The sequence below is a fragment of the Megascapheus bottae genome, chromosome 20, assembly GCF_031878675.1.
Source record: "Megascapheus bottae isolate mThoBot1 chromosome 20, mThoBot2.hap1, whole genome shotgun sequence".
Taxonomy (NCBI): Eukaryota; Metazoa; Chordata; class Mammalia; order Rodentia; family Geomyidae; genus Megascapheus; species Megascapheus bottae.
In genome coordinates, this window is record NC_143528.1 from 2,795,147 (window position 1) to 2,813,293 (window position 18,147).

Genomic DNA, 18,147 nt, shown 5'->3' on the forward strand with positions numbered 1-18,147 from the left:
AGTTTGATCCTCAGATCTCACCCTCCTATGTAGCTAGGGTTCTAGGTGTGAGTACCAGCGCCGGAACTCCAGACATCACCAGGTACACTTCCAACCTCCCGCCCATCAGAGTTCTTTTGAAGGTGATTTTGAACAAATTCATCCAGAACAGAGTCAGCTTTGGCAAAATGTTCACATTTTATTACTTCTTTTCAGAATAGTTATTTGCCCATACTGTAATCTAAGGCAAATGGAATTCCATTCAGAAAAAGGAATTCCTACTTTGTTCCTCATCACTCACATTTACATCTTAGAACAATAAGAACAATCACATGATGTGTTACATTTTAACACCACTCCCCCATCTTTCCTAACAAAACCCCTCATTATCTTTCATACTAAATTGTACCTCCATGCTTTTATTGCTCCCTGTGCTAATTACAACTTTACCAAAGCATATAATATCTACCTTACACGAAGAGCCAGGAGGTTGATGACAATTGTCATTTATAATCATCTTAATAGATACTCACGCTTCACTTGCATGTTACTTGGAACTCAGCCACAAGTACCTTTTTTTACACATTTTTAAGTGGCAAAATAACCACCTTTGACAGCATTACACAGATATATAGCCATTCTACAATGTATAGAAATAATGTGTGATGCAAATAATACGCACTACTTTTTCTGGGTAGCATTTTATAACACGTAGCTGTTAGCCAAGCATTCAAAATCAATGTAGTAAGTAACTCAACTAATACTGGCCTAACATTTTAACAGTGACTGAATGACTTGGCAATTATTTTTAAACAGACATACTGCATAATAAAATTACTATTGATAAAATTCATGTGCTACAATCATAATTGAATTTAAATACCAAGTTTTATATTTTTATAAGTGGGTCATATAAACTTCTGTAGTGAATAAATCAATATAAATTTAGGAAGATTAATCAGCCTATCAAGAAAATAAAAAGCAAACCTTTATTTTCCTTCCAATAGTAGAATATAATAAAATGCACATTTTATATTTTGCATTAGTGCTGAAAACAAATTGGTTCAAGGATGTATTCACATCATTAAAGGTTGATTTCACACTTAGAAAATGTACATAAAGAAATATTCATTTCTTTATATCTGGAAAAGATAATATATTTAACACATTACCTTATCAGATTATTTATTTGGGGACACTGTGAAAAAATCTGACTTAATTAACTTCTTAAAACTTTTCATGCCAGAAGCTGAACGAGGTGGCTCACATCTGTAATCCTAACTACTCAGGAAGCTGAGATCTGATGATTGCAGTTCAAGGCCAGCCTGGACACTAAAATCCATGAGACTCTTATCTCCAATTAACCATTAGAAAACCAGAAGTGGTGCTGTGGCTCCAAGGGTAGAACAGTAGCCTTGAGCTGAAGAGCTCAGAGACAGCGCCCAGGCCCAGAGTTCAAGCTCCCTGACCTACAAAAAAAAATTAAAAAAACAACTTTCATACACCAATTAGACATGGAGCTCATTTATTATGGCAGATTTTACAATTTAATCCATGGATCTATTCTGTATATTAATATGTACATTAATATGACAAGCATGAGGACAGAACAATATCTTCCCTCAGTAACAGGTATAGACAGGCCTGAAGTAAGAAATGGCTTTGTCATTTCTGCCATGCAACTGAAGAACATGGAAAGCCAAAGTGCAGTATCTAGCTTAACCCTGTAATCATAGTTTTTCAGGAAGTTAAATCTAGACCATCAAGGTTCAAGCTCAGGCTGGACAAAAAAGCTATCACTTTGAAAACAACCAGTGAAAAGCCAGGATAGAAGCATAGCTCCAGTGGTATAGCACCAGTTAATTAAGTTTAAAGACCTGAATTCAAATCCAAGTGCTAAAAGAAAAAGAAATAAAGGAGATGGCTCTCTGTTATCTCTCACCAAGCAAGCAAATTCCCCTAACTTCCCCTGATTATTTTAGGATCAGTCATAGACTTCTTTCTCAGTAGCTTCCACCAATGATCAGTAATGTAGGGGAGACAAATTCATCACAACTGCAGCCCGGCTCAGCTAGAACATGGAGGTAAAGAGAAAAACAAATTCACAGAGTTAAAGAGGGAAGAAAGGAAGAAAGGAAGGAAGGAAGGAAGGAAGGAAGGAAGGAAGGAAGGAAGGAAGGAAGGAAGGAAGGAAAGAGCCTTAAAAAGTGCTGAGGATCTGCCTGGCAGTTAAGGGGAGATAGGTAAACCCAATCAGTGGACTACACTTCAGGAGCCACACAAGCTAACGAGCAAAAGAAGATAAAGCAAGTGGAAATCTCAGCAGAATCTCTCTACTGTCAAACATAATTTTCCAAAAGCTAAATAAAACTATGTCTGTCATACAAACATAAAGTAGGCATGTGTTAAAGATTTATGTAACTTATTAATGAAGGAGCTAGCTAGATGATAAGGCTCATCCTATCATCTAAATATTTATTGGCTCATTTCCTGGTCCTGAATCTTCAATGAACCCATTTTTCATTCCTTTCTTGCATCTGATTAGCATGAAAGAAATGGAGAAGATTACATACAGTAAAACCCATTGAATTCTTATGAAGCCTTTTGGCTCCATGTCTAGAGTTCTAGCTCAAAAACAGCCTTTTGTCTTCTAGAACCTTGTGGAAACTTTGCAAACATGAACTAGCAGAACACAGATAATGGATCCTGGACAGAAAATTTTGAGGTCACGGTGTACTTATTTATGAAGGACTTATCAACTGATAATCAAAAGGCTGGGTTTTTTCTTTCTACTAAGATTTTTGAAAATATGAAACTTAACAGATTTTCACTGGTTAATTTCTGGCATTTTTGGATGAATGATTGAATTATAAAATATGTTCTATAGATCCATATTCTCGACTTGCAATTTTAATCAGTGAAAGCCCCAGATGTGGTAAAGTATGTGGTAAAATAATCAGATGTATTTCCCCTTAACACCAAATAAATTTGATATCAGATTTTCTGACAGCATAAGAAAAATTTTGCTTGCAACTTAAACAGCAATGAGAATGAAAGGAGGACTTGCTTTTCTACAAAACTGAAAACAAGAAATCTGAATCCATCTTCTAAGTAAAAAGCCTAAATTTCTGCAAAGGGTGGATCAGAAAGCATAGCAAGTTCTTAATCTTAAATGTGATTAGAATTCCTTCAGAAGCTTGAGGCAATGTTGGAAAGTTGAAAGAACTTGTTTGACCTTGGTTCTTTGGAAAATAAAGAAAATGCCACAACTTTTGATGATGGGAGCAGATGAATGGTTAGAATGAATATCTTTTAGGTATCAATGTTGCTCTATTGTTCAATGAGCCTTTCCTTGATTGTTTTCCTCCTTTCTATGAAGAGTAATGGCAAGTAGTAGATAACTCTCTTTCCAGGATAAGATTTTTCTAAGAATACGATTTCTTCTTCATTTAAAAACAAAAATAGCCAGGTGCTGTGGCTCACTCTCGTAATCCTAGCAACTCAAGAGGCTGAGATCTGAGGATCAAGATTCAAAGTCAGCTGGGGCACAAAAGGACCTGAGATTCTCATCTCTAATTAACCTCTAGAAAACAGGAAGTTGGGCTTGGCTCAAGGGTAGGGAGGTAGCCTGGAGCTGAAGTGCTCAGGGACAGCACCCAGGCTGAGTTCAAGCCCCATGACCGACAAAAAAATAAATAAATAAAATTTCATGATGGGCAAAGTGGCTCACACCTGTAATCCTAGCTACTCAGGAGGCTGAGATCTGAGGATCACAGTTCAAAGTCAGACTGGGCACTAAAAATCATGAGATTCTTATCTCCAATGAATCAACAGAAAGCTGGAAGTGGTGTCGTGGCTCAAGGGGTAGGACAGTATCCTTGAGCTGAAGAGCTTGGGGATAATGCCCAGCCCCAAGGTTCAAGTCCGATGACCAATCAAAAAATTAAGGTTTGAATGTGGATTTCATATTATTGAACTTTTACTGCTAAACCTAAGTTTAGACACACTATCAATATTGTCATATTTACAATGTCTAATTGTTTGGGTTTTAATCTAAAATATACTCTTGAAGCTCATGTATTGAAGACTTGGTCTCTAGTGGAGTCAAGTTTAGAGGTGGGGGCTATTGGGAAGTAATTGGATCACGAGGCTCTAGTTTTGTTACTGAATTAACCTGTTCATTCATTCTCAGGTCAACAGGTTAGGGGAGGAGCTTTGTTGTAAAAGTGAGCTTGCTGTTTGTTGGCCACCATGAAAGGAGCTGCTTTCCTCTGTAGTAGGCTTGCCTACCACAGGCCAAGTGACTGTGAGCTAAATTATAAATCAATCATCTTGGTTACTGTTACTCAGCAATGGAAAGCTGAATAATAAATCAGTAGATGTTGGTTGTGGCTTATAAACAATATCTAAATTTATATTGGGAATATTTAAGAATCAAGGTCCTGTGGCATCTCAATATTCTGGTCTTGTTTATCTAGAATGAGCGTTGGCAATTAGTGTGCATTTAGAAATGCTGTGGTGATTGAACGCTGTGGTGGCTCTCTGGGTGCTTGTGCTTTCTTCAGCTGTGGAACCAGGTGAAGGGACCTGCAGTTGGAATTGATCTTGCATGAGTGTCTCCCAGCATGGGAAAGCAAAGATAATTGCCAACGCCAAGCTCTGTTGCCTTCATGGACATGGAATGTTTGATCAGTGATGTCCCAAAGAACCAGGTGGCCATGAGCCCCACCAACACTGTTTTGATGTCAAACATCTGATTTGACACAGATGTGATGATGCTGTTATCCAGTCAGACATGAAGCACTGGCTCTTCACAGTGGTGAATGAGGCAGGCAGACCCAAAGTCCAAGTTGAGTACAAAGGCAAGACAAAAAATTTCTATCCAGAGGAAGTCTCCTCCAGGGTTCTGACAAAGATGAAGGAAATTGCAGAAGCCTATCTTGATAAGGCTGTGGTCTCCTGTAGTCACTCTGCCTGCATACTTTAATGACTCTCAGTGCCAGGCAACGAAACATGCCAGAACCATTGTTGGTCTGAATGTACTGACAATTATCAGTCTATGTGCCGATCTTTGATTTATGAGGTGACACTTCTGATGTGTCAATCTTCTCTACAGAGGATGGGATCTTCCAGGAGGAGACACCACTTGTGGGGAGATGACTTTGACAACCCAATGGTCAACCATTTCATTGCCTGAATTCAAACACAAGCAGGAGACATCAGTGAGAACAAAAGAGCTGTCCGGTGTCTCTGTAGTGCTTGTGAGTGAGCTAAGCCTACCTGCTTCTCCAGCACACGGGCCAGTATCAAAACTGACTCCCTCTATGAAGGCATTGACTTCTACACTTCTATCACCAGGGCTCGATTTGAAGAGTTGAAGGCTCACCAGTTCTGTGGCACTCTTGATCCTGTAGAAAAAGCTCTTCGTTAGCCGGTCATGGTGGCTCACACCTGTAATCCTAGCTACTCAGGAGGCTGAGATCTGAGGATGAAGGTTCAAAGCCAGCCCGGGCACAAAAGGACCTGAGACTTTATCTCCAATTAACCCCTAGCAAAGGGGAAGTGGGGCTTGGCTCCAGGGTAGGGTGGTAGCCTGGAGCTGAAGAGCTCAGGGACAGAGACCAGACAGAATTCAAGCCCCATGACCCACCAAAAAAAAAAAAGGAAAAGAAAAAGCCCTTTGTGATGCCAACTAGATAAGTCACAGATCCGTGACATTGTTCTGACCAGTGGTTCTACCCGTATTTCCAAGATCCAGAAGCTTCTACAAGACATTTTCAAAGGGAAAGAGCTGACATAAGAGCGTTAACCCCGATGAAGCTGTTGCTTAAGGTGCAGCTGTCCAGGCAGCCTTCCTATCTGGAGACAAGTCTGAAAATGCTCAGGATTTGCTGCTCTTGGGTGCCCACTCTCTGTCCCTGCGAGGAGTCATGACTGTGCTTTCTATGAAGGTGAACGGGCCAAAGACTTCAACCTGCTTGGAAAGTTTGAACTCACAGGCATACCTCCTGCTCTGTGTGGTGTTCCTCAGATCGAAGCCACATTTGACACTGATGCCAATGAGATCCTCAATATCTCTGCTATAGAGAAGAGGACAGACAAGGAGAACCAGATCACAATCACAGTGACAAGTGCAGCTTAGCAAGGAAGTCATGGAACACATGGTTCATTCAGAAAGTTGAAAAACACAAAGCTGAACATGAGCAACAGAAGGATGAGGTATAATCTAAGAATTCCCTGGAATCCTATGCATTCAACAGGAAGGCAACTGTTGAAGATGAGAAACTTTGGGGCAAAATCTGTGAGGAAGACAAACAAATGATCCTTGACCAGTACAATTTGGCTGAATAAGGATGAGACTGCAGAAAAGGAAGAATTTGAACATCAGCAGAAAGATCTAGAGAAAGTATACAACCCTATCATCACTAAGCTGGTCCAGAGTGCAGGTGGCATGCCAAGAGGATCCGGGGGGGCTCCCTGGAGGAAAAGCCTACCACTGAGGAGGTTGATTAAGGAAACCCAAATATACATGTAGCATTGTTCCACACCACAAAACAGTCAAAGGCCCAAATTTAGCAACTTCTATAGCAGCTTATAAAAGTTGAGTTGCTAAAGTAAATTGCTGGGCATTCTCTTTACTTGAATATGGAACATGTACACAGGGAAAATATTAACACTGCATTTTATAAAGCATGGTATTTTAAGTGGAAAATGCAATGTCTTAAATGAATATATTTAAATCAGCAAAAAACAAAAATACTGTAGCATAATTTGGGGGAACTGAGAACAGAATTTAGAGAGCATGAGCTGCTTATTCTCGTCAGTACACTGGAGAAGATGACAAGGCTGAATCTTAGTGTGAGAGAAGCAACGAGTCATTGGATGAAGAATCTCAGGGATTTTGAGCCGTGATGGAGAAAACAGACATATCTCCCCAAAGAAATTTGCTTTACCAGTGCTGTAGTTTGAACTCAAGGCTCCATGTTTCCCAGGCAGCTACTCTGCTTCTTAAACCACATACCCAGACCTTTTTTATTTTAATATTTTTCACATAAGATCTTGCAGTTATACAAGGAAATTGGCTTCCAACTGCGATATTACTATCTGCAGCCTATTACATACCTAATATTGCATGCATGAGCTGCCATGCCCTGGAGCTTCCACTGGGAACAAAGCCCTAGCAATACCTTGATTTGAGATGTGTCCTCTCTAAAACTAGTAGAGAAGAAATTTCAGTTATTTTAAGCCACTCGATTTGTTACAGCTGCCTCAGGAAACTAATACACATATCTATTACAACAATGTGGGAAACAGTCTCCTTCCACTACTTTTGTGAAAGCAACACAGGGGATGAGACAACGGCGGGTAAGGAAAGGGTTCAACAAGCTGGGCATTTCAGATGGTCAGGAAGATGATAAGGGAAACATTTGGAGGACCTGGAAAGAACCATGTGCCAGACACACATTGGAGAATGCAAGGAAACAATGAGAGCTGCAGCAGAGGAAATAGGAACTGACAGTGTTAGAACATTTTAGTGGCCAGTCAACTGAGCACATCTGCCTCTGGAGGGCTCACTGGTATGTAAGGACCTATGTTATTTTTTTTATCATATTTCCTGGGGTTCATATAGAGAACTAGTAGTTGATATGATCAGATGCACAGAGGCATTGCACCTTTTTGTTCCCCTCTTAAAAATCTCCTCCTTGGGTCTCACTGGGTGGGATTATCTAGGGTCCTGTACAATTTATAGTTTTAGCATATATGACTTTTGACCAGAGTTCATGTAAGTAAGATACCACATTCATTTTATACCTTGTTTCACACAGCAAATGGCTGGGAGAAGCTGGGACACTTCAGGCTGTACACTCAGTAAGTACTCATTAGACAGTAGGTCCATTTTAATTTTTTCTCTGAATTAGACTCTATGGCTGTGTGAAACAAAACTGAAATGCTGCCTAGGGGAATAATTTCCAGAAAAGGAAATGTGGCTTGGGAGAAATCAACATTTGGGGATGTTTATTCAACCTTTTTCTTGCATAGTGTGAGCAGGAGACACATGCCTTCAAATTGTCACATTAGAAAGACGGAGGATCTGTTTTCCTCAGATAACCAAAGGGGACTCAAGGCAATGATATTGTCAGATCTATATTTAAAAAATATTTGCTCCCCAGAGGAGGAAACAGATTCTGTTTGGGCAGAATTTTAGGTTAAAAATTTAAAGTGGGCTGGCAGTGTGGCTTAGTGATAGGGTGCTTGCCTAACATAAATGAAGTCCTGGGTTTGATTCCTCAGTGCCAAATAAAACAGAAAGAGCTAGAAGTGACACTTTGGCTCAAGTGGTAGAGCACTAGCCTTTAGCACAGAGAGGCTCAGGAACAGAGCCCAGGCCCTGAGTGCAAGCCCCACAACTAACAAACAAATGTCTTATGCAGGGCCAGGCATTTGGCCTAGTGGTAGAGTGCTTGCATTGCAAGCACGAAGACCAGAGTTCGATTCCTTGGTACCACATACATAGAAAAAGCCAGAAGTGGTGCTTTGGCTCAAATGGTAGGGTTCTAGCCTTGAGAAAAAAATCAAGGACAGTGCTCAGGCCTTGAGTTCAAACCCAGGATTGGCAAAAAAAAAAACCCAAACAACAACAACAAAAAACCAAAGTCTCATGCATTTGGCTGTGAGTGTGAGTGCCTAGCATTCATGAAGACCTTAGATTTGATTCCTCCATATTACATACACATAAAAAGCCAGAAATGATGTTGTGGCTTAAGTAGAAGAGTGTTAGCCTTGAGAAAAAGTGCTCGAGGACAGTGCTAAGGCAAGCCCCTGGACAGGAAAAAATAACAATAATAAAGAAAAACTCTGCTTAATTTTTTTTGCCAATCCTGAGCTTGAGGCAGGGACTGAGCACTGTCCTTGGATTTTCCTCAAGAGGTCTACCACTTGAGCCTCCGCACAACTTCCAGCTTTTTTCTATGTATGTGGTACTGAGGAATCGAACCCTGGTCCTCGTGCATGCTAGGGAACCGCTCTACCGCTAGGTCAAACTCCCAGCCCACTTTGCTTAATTTTATTTGCTAGGGTACAGCCAATATGCATGGGAAAATAAAGACAAACTTTGCAAAACCTTTTGCTTTCTATTTTTTATTTGCTCTTCTGCCTACTTTCAATTTATTTTCTTGGGATATATTTCGATGGTGTAAAACCTTGATAATTAAAGGAATCCCTTAGGTTTGGTAAACCATTCCAAACTCAGTATCCTTTTACTCAGAATTTCATCCAGCTGAGATTGTCAACCTTACAGACAGAGCAATCTTACAGACAGAACAACATTGAACGTCTCTCAAACTGCCCCAAGGGCTAGGACATGTAGAGTGCCTACCTGATGTCCTTGGCTTTTATCACCAACACTGGAAAGGAAGGAAAAGAAGCAATCTTTGTCTACATTTTCTGGCTCAGACTTTGGGTGATGCTTACATCATGTCATTAATTTTATTACCTTTAAGTAGTTGTACAAAGGAGTTGTCATTTAACGAAGCAGATTATAGATAATACAATGCATCTTGATGAATGTCATTGCTTTCAGCATTCTCACCCACCTCTCCATATATAGGGGAAGTTCTGAAGAATATGTTGTGCAATTATTAAAATTACAATGTTACAAGTTAAAGGAAGTAATGCCCATTGCCAAGCAAAAGCAAAAACATCACTACATACTTCCAAAAGTGGTTAAAAATATAAAAAATATCAAATACTGGCCAACATACAGAGAATTTGATTCCTTTTATATTGTTAGTGGGAACATAAAAGGAAATCACTTTCAACAACAGGTTGACAATGTCTTATAACACTCAGTACATAATTACCATACAACCCAGCATTATGCTCTCATATATTTATCCAAGAGAAATGAAAAGCTGTACTCACAGAGAAACCTAGCACTAGAATGTCCATGACACCTTGATTCATAATAACCCCATGTTGAAGACAACCTACTTGTTTTCAACCTACTTGTTATTTCTATGAAATACTACTGGGGGTGGGGAGAACTAGAAATGAAAGAAGTAGAACATAGCCAGGGAATTATGCCGAATGGAAAAGTCAGTCTTTAAAGGTTATTACTATAGTTCTTTCCATTCTCTGCCTTGTAACATCTGTTATAATAACAGAAATATATTTCTTACTCCTGTAGAGGGTTGGGCCAATGTCGAGGCACCAGTGGTCGTTGTCCAGTGAGGCCTGCCTTCTGCCTTGTCGATGATATCTTTGGGCAGTGTGTAACAGTCTCCCTTCCAGCCTCTTATCAGGACTCTTGCCATTTCACAGACATATAATCCTAAGGAAACTACATTTGGGGTAAGTTTTAGCCTATGAATCTGGGAAGATCAAATGATCTGAACACAGAGCTTTGGTACCATGTACTTCTACATACATCACATTCAGCATGATAATGTTACAGACCTGGAGAGGAGATCAGAGGTAGAAGGGTTTAGGGTAAGGGAATAAAAATCCAGTGAGCTGCAAGGATAGGGGAATAGTGCCCAGGCCTAGTTCAAGCCCTATGACCGACAAAAACAAAACAAAAAAACACCAAAAAACAAACTCAGTAAGCTATGTTAAGCACACAGGGCATTGAACCAGGAATCAGAGTGTTTACATAGTTATTGGAGAGCCTCAGGGGTAGTTTTTGGCCTAAGCTAACAGTCCTGTCTCCCTAAGCAGTACTGTAGAGCATGTTGAGAAAAAGCTGCCATGGTCAGAAACCACATGCAGAAGGGGCTTCCATACTTACTTGTTGAAACCCTCCAGTGTCCCTTAGCTGCTTATATCCTCCCTCTCCTCCCAGCATCATGAGCTGTCCTGTAGCATGGGTTCTGCCTGAACTGATCCCATCCACACTGGTGAGGGCCAGGAGAAACTGCAAACTCAGAAGCCTGGCTCCAGCTCATTCGTACATCAAACCTCTCCCTGAGCTTTAGCTTGAGTTCACATGGACCACATATGAAGCCTGGGGTTTCAGAGTCTGAGAGATAAACTCTTTACATTTCTCAAGGAAGGTAGTATACTTGCTATGAGAATCTGTAGGGGCGGGGTGGGGAGGGTGACGTTAACAACTCATTCTGTGTTATCTGTCACATTCATGCCAAAGCTTCTACTATAGATGAATTCATATCACAGGATAATAATTCATTGGTTCTTTTAATGCTATACAGTTCTCTGTGTTTACTTTTTGTGGAAATACATGACCCTATCAGTAAAACAAAAAACCTATTCCATTTGAAAAATGAAACTAAACAAGTAATCGATGAGCAAGTTTGAGAGTTGGAAATGAGGCTCCAGCAAGGGGTCCTAAATGTCATTAAAAGATCTTTCAGGTTTCCATAATGAAGGAATATCTGATCCAAGAAAGCGCTGCGCTCAACTTGAAATGTTCTACTACAGATGTAACATGTGAGTCAGGCAAAGGGAGCCAAGCTGAGGTGATAATGCCAAGGGCACTCGTCCTGTTTGCAGACGAAAGTAGTTTTGGGGCCTAGCCAGTCATTGCCATGTAGAAATCAGACCCACAATGAGTCAACCTGGAATGTCCGTGTGAAATAATTTTTGTGAAAGATATGTATGAATGTATTTATTTTTGATCAGTTGTAGAGCTTGAACAAAGGGCCTGGACACTGTCCTTGTCCTCTTTTTGCTTAAGGCTAGTGCTCTACCTCTTTAAGCCACAATGCAATTCTGTTTTTGCGTGGTTACTTGGAGGTAAGAGTCTCATGGGGATTTTTCTGCCCAAGCTGGTTTTGAACCATGATCCACAGATCTCAGCTTCCTGAGATCTTATAAATGGCTAGGAGTTTTCTGAACATCAGTAGCTTTGCAGGAAATCTAGCTAAACCAGGGATGTCGACAAAGTGGTAAGAACTAGTAGGCTTAAACTGAATGATAGTGACTCCTACCTGTAATCCTAACTACTCGGGCTTAGATATAGAAAATTGAGTTTGGAAAACAGTCTTAGCAGAAAAGACCATGGGATTTTCTCCAAAATAACCAGTAAAAAGCAGGACTAGAGACATGGCTCAAGTGATTCAAGTGATTAAGTGCTAGAAAAACTGAGAAGGGTGGAAAGAGGGGGAGAAGAGAGCAGGGGAGAGAGAAGGGGAGGAAGAAAGGGAGGGAGTGGGGGGGGGAGGGAGAGAGATTGAGAGAGAGAGAGAGAAATTGAGAGAGAGTCAGAGAGAGAGAACTAATTCCTATCAGGGCTGTTCAGGAATCAAGGCAGGAAGAATTCAGAATGAACTTTCTTTCCCGCTGTGCATCGTACCAAGGAACAAGATAGGGGACAAGGAACTGTTGTCTGAGAGTTGTCTTTCACCTTATGTTTTGTGTTCCAGGGAATCTAGGATGGATAAATTCCCCGAAAGTCTTACAGCTCATATATTCAAGTGCCAGAATTAGAGCCCAGAAGTCTTTCCCCAGAGATTTGGTTTCCCAGCTGATAAGGAAATCCTGACACTCTAGCTTAGTCTAATATTGCCAGAACAAGCTTGCAAGTAATTTTCAAGACACTGTAACCACTGAGTAAACCAAAATTAAAAATGGATGGATTCTAACCAGTGAAAGTGTTGTATTCCTGTCAGTTGTAACTAAAATGTTTGGAGAAGACTCCTCTGCATGCATAAATAATCTCTGTTACTTGTTTTCTCCTCAGTCTGTTTTGCTGTAATACAACACCAACATACTATGTTTAAGAAAGAAATAAAAACCTGGTTTTCAAAATTAATGTCCTCTTTTAAAATAATGTTCTCCTAAATACTAACACTCCTGCTAATATCTTCCACCTTTCTAAATTTTAAATATAATCTTACCTTTGTTCTAGGCTGGGTGATGGAGACCTTCCTTATAAACTGCTAACTGGGTTATTCTATATCCCAGCAAGCAAGGTGAATATTGCTTCATGATAGCCACCAATTTGGATTTCAGATCATGATTTTGTTTAGCTTGGCAAATAATCCCAACTTCTCTCTAGCAAATACCTATTTTGTTCTTATTACAAAGCAGACAGGAGGTCAGCTGCAAAGAAAATGAGCTGTGTAAAACAAGTTCTCACACTCACAGTTGCCTGCTTTTGGTAAGAAAGACAAATATGCCAAGCATAACCAAGTGGTATACTTAAATTTTCCTTACCAATATTGGGTTTTTAAGGAGAACTTTATCTTTATAAGCTCAATTGAAAAACTTGAGAAAAATAAATTATAAAGATCTTCAGGGGCTGGGAGTTTGGCCTAGTGGTAGAGTGCTTGCCTAGCATGCACAAAGACCCAGGTTTGTTTCCTCAGTACCACACACATAGAAAAGGCCAGAGTGGTGCTGTGGCTCAAGTGGTAGAGCTCTAGCCTTGAGAAAGTCCAAGGACAGTGCTCAGCCCCTGAGTTCAAGGCCCAGGACTGGCAAAAATATTTTTAAAAAGATCTTCAGATTTATTTATTTTTTAAGGTAGGATATGCCAGGACATTTACAGAGCAGGATAGTACAAAATGCTCAGAGAAGACCAGCAACAGTGCAGTGTTGGGGACCTCACCCACAAATGAAGTCAGTCAGCTGTGGCTTCTTCCATAAGGATTACTGACAACTACCAAATTCTGGCTGGCTATCAGCCTTGCCAGTGCATTGATGTCTAGCCAGAGGAGCATAGACACACACTGCTAGTGTCTTCCTCATTTTATAGATGCAAATGAGAGCCCAGGGTGAGGCGATGCCTATCCAGAGCTACAAAGTTATCAAGTGGCTGCCACCTCCTGGGAAGTTCCTTGTAATCCCATATACTCACTCCCTTTGGCAAGCTGGCTACTTCTTGGGCAGGACCCGAGTGGCTGGCTGTTGTCTAGATTATATAGAATCAACTTTCGCCTTTTGAAAATTATGCCCTACTATCTACAAATTCAACGCAATACCCATCAATATCCCAATGTCATTCTTTAAAGAAATAGAAGAGGCAATCCAAAATTTCATATGGAATAATAAAAGACCCCATATAGCAAAAACACTTCTTAGTAGAAAGAACAGCACAGGAGGAATTTCAATTCCAAACTTTAGACTCTATTACAGAGCTATAATTCTCAAAACAGCTTGGTACTGGCACAAGTACAGGCCTGAAGAACAAAGGAATAGAACTGAGGACCCAGATATTAAACCACAGACCTATGGCCACCTAATCTTTGACAAGGGAGCCAAAAAAATAGAATGAAAGAAAGACAGCCTCATCAACAAGTGGTGCTGGCAGAACTGGTTAAGCACCTGCAGAAAACTAAAGTTGGATCCTTCTTTGTCACCCTGCACTAGAATTAACTCCAAATGGATCAAAGACCTGGAGGTAAAAGCTGACACAGTGAAAATTTACAAGAAGGAATAGGAGATACACTAGGCCTCCTTGGCACAGGTCGAAACTTTCTTAATAAGGACCAAGAAACACAACAAATCAGAGAAAGGCTGGATAAGTGGGACTGCATTAAACTGCAGAGCTTTTGTATGGCAAAGGACATAGCTAGTAAACTAATCAGGAAGCCTACAGAGTGGGAGAAGATCTTCACCAACCATACAATGGACAAAGGCCTCATATTTAAAATATATCAACAGCTCAAAAAATTGAATCACTCCAAAACTAATCTCCAAAGTAACAACCATCCCATTAAAACTTGGGCCAAAGACTTAGAGAGTCTTCTCTGAAGAAAAAACAAAAATGGCCTATAGACACATGAAGAAAAGCTCCACATCTCTGGTCATAAAAGAAATGCAAATCAACACAACTCTAAGATTCCACCTCACTCCAGTTAGAATGGCCAGGATCAAGAAAACTAATAACAACAGATGCTGGAGGGGATGTGGCCAGGAGAGATCACTACTACACTGTTGGTGGGAGTGCAAACTTGTTCAACCACTATGGAAAGCAATATGGCAGTTCCTCAAAAGACTAAACATAGAACTCCCCTATGACCCAGCAATTCCACTACTTGGCATTTACCCAATCATCCAGAAACAAGGACATACTAAATCCACTAGCACAATGTTCACTGCAGCACTATTTACAATAGCAAAGATGTGGAACCAACCTAGATGTCCCTCAGTTGATGAATGGATCAACAAGATGATTTTGTACACAATGGAATTCTATGCTGCTGTCAGAAAGAATGACATCTCCCCATTTGTTAGGAAATGAAAAGACTTAGAAAAAACCATATTAAGTGAAGTCAGCCAGACTCAAAGGAACCTAGGCTCAATGGTTTCCCTCATTTGTCATAATCAGTAGAAACCTTGGCTTTCCTAGCAGAGATTTGCAATAGAGCAAAACCTTGATGCAGAAGGCCATATAGTATGACGCTAAATGAAAGGATCTCTAGGATATAGAAACAAAAGCCATATAAAGAATGATTGTTGTCATTAATGTACTATGTTATCTCTCATCTCTTTTGCTGTCCCTTGGTTATCTCATATTGTTACAGTATCTCACTTTGTTACCTGATATATGAGATATATTTGTATTTGGTATTTGAAATTGGATAGGGAAGTGGGGAAAACAAGTTGAGGGTTGGGGTGAGAGGGAGGGTAATGGGGACCAAGATATGTGAAAGGGTATCAATGTATGTGAATTAATGCACCGTCTATCTGGCAAATATCATGTAACCCTTCTATTAATTACAATAAAAATATATGAAAAAAAGAAAATTATGCCCTCAATACTTAAGGAATAATTATCTTTTTCTGCATTCTGTATTCCTCTTGAGATAATTTGAAAATGTGGAAGCAGAAAGGGAACACAATCAATAATGAAACCAGAGCAACAGCTGAAATTAGGAAGTTTCCAGGTTAGCTGGCACTTACAGTTACCTGGACACACATCATTCCCCTCTAGAGCAATGGCAGATTAGGTGTCATGTCAGATCAGACAATGAAGTCACAAAACCTCTTTTAAGAATTTAGAGCTAGGAGAAGAAACATAAAGATCCCTTAGACTGGAATTCGTCAAAGTCTTTCCATTTCTTTAAAGTTATTATTTCAAAAGTTTTAATTTCAGATCCCTATTATTTTCATGACTGCCTCTCCTTCTGTCTCCTCTGATCCTACAATCCAGCCAAGGGAGCTCGGGCAGCTTCTGTAATTTCCCATACTTCTGTATCTTGTACATGTTTAGACTTTAAACAACCTCAGCGAGCGTAGCATGCTTACAGTGGTCTCTTTACATGTGCTTTAGAGAAGCAGGCTGCTTTTCTTATAAAATTTCATAAGTCTCATGCTTTAATCAAACTTCTTACATTAAACTAATTTTTGTTTCACATGCACTTGTTACAAATAATACAGAGAAATGCTGTGGATCTTACTGCCAGACTCTTCATTGTGACTCTTTGAAAACTATGGTACAAGATCAGTTGGACAGAATCTATTGATGTTAGCTTCCTGCTACTGGTATATGTACAGAACTTTGCAATTTTGTGTACATGCTGTTGCCTTTTTTTTCTAGAATGCTAGTGTGAGTGTGTGTGTGTGTGTGTGTGTGTGTGTTAGTCCTGGGGCTTGAACTCAGAACTTAGGTAGTTTCTCTGAGCTTTGTTGTCCAAGGGTACCACTTGAACTACAGATCTACTTCTGGATTTTTGCTCGTTAGTCTGTAACACTTTTATCACAGAATTTTGTGCCCAGACTGGCTTTGAACTGTGATCCTTAGCTCTCAGTCTCTTAAGTAGCTAGGATTTTAGGCATGAGCTAGAATGCTATAATCATTTTTATGGGGGGGAGCTCTTTATTTGTGGTGAACATCTTTAAAGAAAAAGTTCAGAACTGACCCTTTACTTACTTCTAGTAAAATATGAATCCCTCTCACAAAAGACTGGATCAAAGTTACCTAGTAGTACACAGCAGAGTTAGCCAGTGATTTACCCAGAATTAACTGACTTCAAAGTCAGCAGACCAATCTGTCGAGGAACCTAAGTAATTTTTTGAGTCACAAAGGAGGAGTAGGAGATTCCTCTGAGCCAAGAGAATAGATGAAAAGACAGGAAAATGGTATTGGAGAAGGAAAAGCAATTCAGAGAAGCAGGAGATGAGGCTTCGGTGCAAATGTGCCCAGGAAGTACGCAGACTCCTGCGACACAGTGTCAAAGCACAGGGGCTCAGCCAAGGATCCCACCTCACATTGGTTATAAAAGTTGCTCATTTTCAGCTGAATTCCTGAGAGTGTTGTATTGTTCCTGGGATAGAACTATCAAATTCTCTTGCACATCATAGAAAATCAAATAGCCCCTTCATCTCCATTATTGCTTTGATTAGAAAAATGCTATTAACCTTTCAAAAACTTACCATTTTGTTTTCTTGGAGTATGGTCAAGGTCCTACATTTATCTTGAAAATGCTAGTTTCTGCACTATTTTTAATTGAAAGGCTTTAGGGCAAATTCAATTAGGTTGTGGTATATGAACTGAAACTTGCAATATATTAAAAATATTCTACTGCACAGTTCACTAATTATCCAATACCTAATTTGAGTCCCATTGTCATTCTAGCTTTGCACTCATTCAGAAGACATGCTCAGAGGAAATGACTGAGGGCTCCTACAATCCCAAGCATTTTCAAAGTGCAATGTGGGCAATCCTATTAAAAACAGTGTATTTAAAAAGATACCAAATTCAAACCGGTACTTAGAGAATCTAAGCTCAGATGGGATCTCAAAGATCATTCAAATCCTTTCTATTATATGAACAAATTGAGCTCCAAAGCAGCAACCCATTCAGAAAGCACAGTTTCAGAGTTGGGTGGCATTCTGTTCACCTTGTGTTGTTCATTTCCTAGAGGCCTTGTAATTCTTCTAATGTTTTAGGTTTGTGGAGCAGTGAAGGAAGCATGACTGAGGATGGATTATCATAACTCTATTCTGATCCTCGTTTTTTTTCTTAACTGCTTACAAACAAAGCTGTCTATACCATGGTGTGTATTAGCACCAGGCAGAATGGAATGCAGTCTTCTCCTGCACCATGTGAGCTAGATAAAGTCTATCCCAGGAGGAGAGAGTCTGAGGAGATGAAGAGAGAGGGAGCAGGTTCTAGGTATGAATTCCAGTCTCTTTGTGTGTTAGCAATACAAGAATGTACTTGAAGGCTAAATTTGAACTATCTATTTGCAATTGTTTTTCATT